We start from the raw sequence: 5,000 nt of genomic DNA, 5'->3' as shown, positions 1-5,000 counted from the left end.
ATGAAAACAGCTTCCAGCCCCTTTCATGAAGGACTACTTGTGCATATTGCAAGATTTCAGTTTCTAAGTGAATGAGCAAAAGAGCATACAGCACCTGGTATTCCCAGGCGGTCTCCCATCCAAGTACTAACCAGGCCCGACCCTGCTTAGCTTCCGAGATCAGACGAGATCGGGCGTTGCCAGGCTGGTATGGCCGTACGAAATAAGATGACAACCATAGGCTACTTATCCATATACAGATTTAGCAATTGACAATGCAAGGTGGTCTCTCTCTCTCTCTCTCGTGTCAAAATGAAAACAGCTTCCAGCCCCTTTCATGAAGGACTACTTGTGCATATTGCAAGATTTCAGTTTCTAAGTGAATGAGCAAAAGAGCATACAGCACCTGGTATTCCCAGGCGGTCTCCCATCCAAGTACTAACCAGGCCCGACCCTGGTTAGCTTCCGAGATCAGACGAGATCGGGCGTTGCCAGGCTGGTATGGCCGTACGAAATAAGTTGACAACCATAGGCTACTTATCCATATACAGATTTAGCAATTGACAATGCAAGGTGGTCTCTCTCTCTCTCTCTCTCTCTCTCTCTCGTGTCAAAATGAAAACAGCTTCCAGCCCCTTTCATGAAGGACTACTTGTGCATATTGCAAGATTTCAGTTTCTAAGTGAATGAGCAAAAGAGCATACAGCACCTGGTATTCCCAGGCGGTCTCCCATCCAAGTACTAACCAGGCCCGACCCTGCTTAGCTTCCGAGATCAGACGAGATCGGGCGTTGCCAGGCTGGTATGGCCGTACGAAATAAGATGACAACCATAGGCTACTTATCCATATACAGATTTAGCAATTGACATTGCAAGGTGGTCTCTCTCTCTCTCTCTCTCGTGTCAAAATGAAAACAGCTTCCAGCCCCTTTCATGAAGGACTACTTGTGCATATTGCAAGATTTCAGTTTCTAAGTGAATGAGCAAAAGAGCATACAGCACCTGGTATTCCCAGGCGGTCTCCCATCCAAGTACTAACCAGGCCCGACCCTGCTTAGCTTCCGAGATCAGACGAGATCGGGCGTTGCCAGGCTGGTATGGCCGTACGAAATAAGTTGACAACCATAGGCTACTTATCCATATACAGATTTAGCAATTGACAATGCAAGGTGGTCTCTCTCTCTCTCTCTCTCTCTCTCGTGTCAAAATGAAAACAGCTTCCAGCCCCTTTCATGAAGGACTACTTGTGCATATTGCAAGATTTCAGTTTCTAAGTGAATGAGCAAAAGAGCATACAGCACCTGGTATTCCCAGGCGGTCTCCCATCCAAGTACTAACCAGGCCCGACCCTGCTTAGCTTCCGAGATCAGACGAGATCGGGCGTTGCCAGGCTGGTATGGCCGTACGAAATAAGTTGACAACCATAGGCTACTTATCCATATACAGATTTAGCAATTGACAATGCAAGGTGGTCTCTGTCTCTCTCTCTCTCTCGTGTCAAAATGAAAACAGCTTCCAGCCCCTTTCATGAAGGACTACTTGTGCATATTGCAAGATTTCAGTTTCTAAGTGAATGAGCAAAAGAGCATACAGCACCTGGTATTCCCAGGCGGTCTCCCATCCAAGTACTAACCAGGCCCGACCCTGCTTAGCTTCCGAGATCAGACAAGATCGGGCGTTGCCAGGCTGGTATGGCCGTACGAAATAAGTTGACAACCATAGGCTACTTATCCATATACAGATTTAGCAATTGACAATGCAAGGTGGTCTCTCTCTCTCTCTCTCTCTCTCTCGTGTCAAAATGAAAACAGCTTCCAGCCCCTTTCATGAAGGACTACTTGTGCATATTGCAAGATTTCAGTTTCTAAGTGAATGAGCAAAAGAGCATACAGCACCTGGTATTCCCAGGCGGTCTCCCATCCAAGTACTAACCAGGCCCGACCCTGCTTAGCTTCCGAGATCAGACGAGATCGGGCGTTGCCAGGCTGGTATGGCCGTACGAAATAAGTTGACAACCATAGGCTACTTATCCATATACAGATTTAGCAATTGACAATGCAAGGTGGTCTCTGTCTCTCTCTCTCTCTCGTGTCAAAATGAAAACAGCTTCCAGCCCCTTTCATGAAGGACTACTTGTGCATATTGCAAGATTTCAGTTTCTAAGTGAATGAGCAAAAGAGCATACAGCACCTGGTATTCCCAGGCGGTCTCCCATCCAAGTACTAACCAGGCCCGACCCTGCTTAGCTTCCGAGATCAGACAAGATCGGGCGTTGCCAGGCTGGTATGGCCGTACGAAATAAGTTGACAACCATAGGCTACTTATCCATATACAGATTTAGCAATTGACAATGCAAGGTGGTCTCTCTCTCTCTCTCTCTCTCTCTCTCTCGTGTCAAAATGAAAACAGCTTCCAGCCCCTTTCATGAAGGACTACTTGTGCATATTGCAAGATTTCAGTTTCTAAGTGAATGAGCAAAAGAGCATACAGCACCTGGTATTCCCAGGCGGTCTCCCATCCAAGTACTAACCAGGCCCGACCCTGCTTAGCTTCCGAGATCAGACGAGATCGGGCGTTGCCAGGCTGGTATGGCCGTACGAAATAAGATGACAACCATAGGCTACTTATCCATATACAGATTTAGCAATTGACAATGCAAGGTGGTCTCTCTCTCTCTCTCTCGTGTCAAAATGAAAACAGCTTCCAGCCCCTTTCATGAAGGACTACTTGTGCATATTGCAAGATTTCAGTTTCTAAGTGAATGAGCAAAAGAGCATACAGCACCTGGTATTCCCAGGCGGTCTCCCATCCAAGTACTAACCAGGCCCGACCCTGCTTAGCTTCCGAGATCAGACGAGATCGGGCGTTGCCAGGCTGGTATGGCCGTACGAAATAAGTTGACAACCATAGGCTACTTATCCATATACAGATTTAGCAATTGACAATGCAAGGTGGTCTCTCTCTCTCTCTCTCTCTCTCTCGTGTCAAAATGAAAACAGCTTCCAGCCCCTTTCATGAAGGACTACTTGTGCATATTGCAAGATTTCAGTTTCTAAGTGAATGAGCAAAAGAGCATACAGCACCTGGTATTCCCAGGCGGTCTCCCATCCAAGTACTAACCAGGCCCGACCCTGCTTAGCTTCCGAGATCAGACGAGATCGGGCATTGCCAGGCTGGTATGGCCGTACGAAATAAGTTGACAACCATAGGCTACTTATCCATATACAGATTTAGCAATTGACAATGCAAGGTGGTCTCTCTCTCTCTCTCTCTCTCTCTCTCTCTCTCGTGTCAAAATGAAAACAGCTTCCAGCCCCTTTCATGAAGGACTACTTGTGCATATTGCAAGATTTCAGTTTCTAAGTGAATGAGCAAAAGAGCATACAGCACCTGGTATTCCCAGGCGGTCTCCCATCCAAGTACTAACCAGGCCCGACCCTGCTTAGCTTCCGAGATCAGACGAGATCGGGCGTTGCCAGGCTGGTATGGCCGTACGAAATAAGATGACAACCATAGGCTACTTATCCATATACAGATTTAGCAATTGACAATGCAAGGTGGTCTCTCTCTCTCTCTCTCGTGTCAAAATGAAAACAGCTTCCAGCCCCTTTCATGAAGGACTACTTGTGCATATTGCAAGATTTCAGTTTCTAAGTGAATGAGCAAAAGAGCATACAGCACCAGGTATTCCCAGGCGGTCTCCCATCCAAGTACTAACCAGGCCCGACCCTGCTTAGCTTCCGAGATCAGACGAGATCGGGCGTTGCCAGGCTGGTATGGCCGTACGAAATAAGATGACAACCATAGGCTACTTATCCATATACAGATTTAGCAATTGACAATGCAAGGTGGTCTCTCTCTCTCTCTCTCGTGTCAAAATGAAAACAGCTTCCAGCCCCTTTCATGAAGCACTACTTGTGCATATTGCAAGATTTCAGTTTCTAAGTGAATGAGCAAAAGAGCATACAGCACCTGGTATTCCCAGGCGGTCTCCCATCCAAGTACTAACCAGGCCCGACCCTGCTTAGCTTCCGAGATCAGACGAGATCGGGCGTTGCCAGGCTGGTATGGCCGTACGAAATAAGTTGACAACCATAGGCTACTTATCCATATACAGATTTAGCAATTGACAATGCAAGGTGGTCTCTCTCTCTCTCTCTCTCTCGTGTCAAAATGAAAACAGCTTCCAGCCCCTTTCATGAAGGACTACTTGTGCATATTGCAAGATTTCAGTTTCTAAGTGAATGAGCAAAAGAGCATACAGCACCTGGTATTCCCAGGCGGTCTCCCATCCAAGTACTAACCAGGCCCGACCCTGCTTAGCTTCCGAGATCAGACGAGATCGGGCATTGCCAGGCTGGTATGGCCGTACGAAATAAGTTGACAACCATAGGCTACTTATCCATATACAGATTTAGCAATTGACAATGCAAGGTGGTCTCTCTCTCTCTCTCTCTCTCTCTCTCTCTCGTGTCAAAATGAAAACAGCTTCCAGCCCCTTTCATGAAGGACTACTTGTGCATATTGCAAGATTTCAGTTTCTAAGTGAATGAGCAAAAGAGCATACAGCACCTGGTATTCCCAGGCGGTCTCCCATCCAAGTACTAACCAGGCCCGACCCTGCTTAGCTTCCGAGATCAGACGAGATCGGGCGTTGCCAGGCTGGTATGGCCGTACGAAATAACTTGACAACCATAGGCTACTTATCCATATACAGATTTAGCAATTGACAATGCAAGGTAGTCTCTCTCTCTCTCTCTCTCTCTCGTGTCAAAATGAAAACAGCTTCCAGCCCCTTTCATGAAGGACTACTTGTGCATATTGCAAGATTTCAGTTTCTAAGTGAATGAGCAAAAGAGCATACAGCACCTGGTATTCCCAGGCGGTCTCCCATCCAAGTACTAACCAGGCCCGACCCTGCTTAGCTTCCGAGATCAGACGAGATCGGGCATTGCCAGGCTGGTATGGCCGTACGAAATAAGTTGACAACCATAGGCTACTTATCCATATACAGATTTAGC

The 5,000-nt window shown here is 47.0% G+C and overlaps 17 non-coding genes across 17 annotated transcripts; all 17 read right to left on the bottom strand.

Moving 5' to 3' along the window:
- Window positions 1-82: 82 nt before the first annotated feature.
- On the bottom strand, window positions 83-201 carry LOC146294426 (5S ribosomal RNA). Its single transcript, XR_014753707.1, has one exon. It is a non-coding gene; the product is annotated as a 5S ribosomal RNA (ribosomal RNA).
- Window positions 202-373: 172 nt separating this feature from the next.
- LOC146294425 (5S ribosomal RNA) lies at window positions 374-492 on the bottom strand. Its single transcript, XR_014754117.1, has one exon. It is a non-coding gene; the product is annotated as a 5S ribosomal RNA (ribosomal RNA).
- Window positions 493-676: 184 nt separating this feature from the next.
- On the bottom strand, window positions 677-795 carry LOC146294424 (5S ribosomal RNA). The gene has a single exon (XR_014753706.1). It is a non-coding gene; the product is annotated as a 5S ribosomal RNA (ribosomal RNA).
- Window positions 796-969: 174 nt separating this feature from the next.
- Window positions 970-1,088, bottom strand: LOC146294423 (5S ribosomal RNA). The gene has a single exon (XR_014753705.1). It is a non-coding gene; the product is annotated as a 5S ribosomal RNA (ribosomal RNA).
- Window positions 1,089-1,268: 180 nt separating this feature from the next.
- LOC146294422 (5S ribosomal RNA) lies at window positions 1,269-1,387 on the bottom strand. The gene has a single exon (XR_014753704.1). It is a non-coding gene; the product is annotated as a 5S ribosomal RNA (ribosomal RNA).
- Window positions 1,388-1,563: 176 nt separating this feature from the next.
- Window positions 1,564-1,682, bottom strand: LOC146294421 (5S ribosomal RNA). The gene has a single exon (XR_014754373.1). It is a non-coding gene; the product is annotated as a 5S ribosomal RNA (ribosomal RNA).
- A 180-nt stretch (window positions 1,683-1,862) lies between these two features.
- LOC146294420 (5S ribosomal RNA) lies at window positions 1,863-1,981 on the bottom strand. Its single transcript, XR_014753703.1, has one exon. It is a non-coding gene; the product is annotated as a 5S ribosomal RNA (ribosomal RNA).
- A 176-nt stretch (window positions 1,982-2,157) lies between these two features.
- On the bottom strand, window positions 2,158-2,276 carry LOC146294419 (5S ribosomal RNA). The gene has a single exon (XR_014754372.1). It is a non-coding gene; the product is annotated as a 5S ribosomal RNA (ribosomal RNA).
- A 184-nt stretch (window positions 2,277-2,460) lies between these two features.
- On the bottom strand, window positions 2,461-2,579 carry LOC146294418 (5S ribosomal RNA). The gene has a single exon (XR_014753702.1). It is a non-coding gene; the product is annotated as a 5S ribosomal RNA (ribosomal RNA).
- Window positions 2,580-2,751: 172 nt separating this feature from the next.
- Window positions 2,752-2,870, bottom strand: LOC146294417 (5S ribosomal RNA). Its single transcript, XR_014753701.1, has one exon. It is a non-coding gene; the product is annotated as a 5S ribosomal RNA (ribosomal RNA).
- Window positions 2,871-3,050: 180 nt separating this feature from the next.
- Window positions 3,051-3,169, bottom strand: LOC146294416 (5S ribosomal RNA). Its single transcript, XR_014754014.1, has one exon. It is a non-coding gene; the product is annotated as a 5S ribosomal RNA (ribosomal RNA).
- Window positions 3,170-3,357: 188 nt separating this feature from the next.
- LOC146294415 (5S ribosomal RNA) lies at window positions 3,358-3,476 on the bottom strand. Its single transcript, XR_014753700.1, has one exon. It is a non-coding gene; the product is annotated as a 5S ribosomal RNA (ribosomal RNA).
- A 172-nt stretch (window positions 3,477-3,648) lies between these two features.
- Window positions 3,649-3,767, bottom strand: LOC146294414 (5S ribosomal RNA). Its single transcript, XR_014753849.1, has one exon. It is a non-coding gene; the product is annotated as a 5S ribosomal RNA (ribosomal RNA).
- A 172-nt stretch (window positions 3,768-3,939) lies between these two features.
- On the bottom strand, window positions 3,940-4,058 carry LOC146294413 (5S ribosomal RNA). The gene has a single exon (XR_014753698.1). It is a non-coding gene; the product is annotated as a 5S ribosomal RNA (ribosomal RNA).
- A 176-nt stretch (window positions 4,059-4,234) lies between these two features.
- Window positions 4,235-4,353, bottom strand: LOC146294412 (5S ribosomal RNA). Its single transcript, XR_014754012.1, has one exon. It is a non-coding gene; the product is annotated as a 5S ribosomal RNA (ribosomal RNA).
- A 186-nt stretch (window positions 4,354-4,539) lies between these two features.
- On the bottom strand, window positions 4,540-4,658 carry LOC146294411 (5S ribosomal RNA). Its single transcript, XR_014753697.1, has one exon. It is a non-coding gene; the product is annotated as a 5S ribosomal RNA (ribosomal RNA).
- A 178-nt stretch (window positions 4,659-4,836) lies between these two features.
- LOC146294410 (5S ribosomal RNA) lies at window positions 4,837-4,955 on the bottom strand. The gene has a single exon (XR_014754011.1). It is a non-coding gene; the product is annotated as a 5S ribosomal RNA (ribosomal RNA).
- Window positions 4,956-5,000: the final 45 nt, after the last annotated feature.

Source organism: Hypomesus nipponensis, chromosome 4, assembly GCF_054491055.1.
Source record: "Hypomesus nipponensis isolate SF chromosome 4, ASM5449105v1, whole genome shotgun sequence".
Taxonomy (NCBI): Eukaryota; Metazoa; Chordata; class Actinopteri; order Osmeriformes; family Osmeridae; genus Hypomesus; species Hypomesus nipponensis.
Note: the sequence above shows the minus strand (reverse complement) of the source record. Positions and strands in the feature narration are given on the sequence as shown.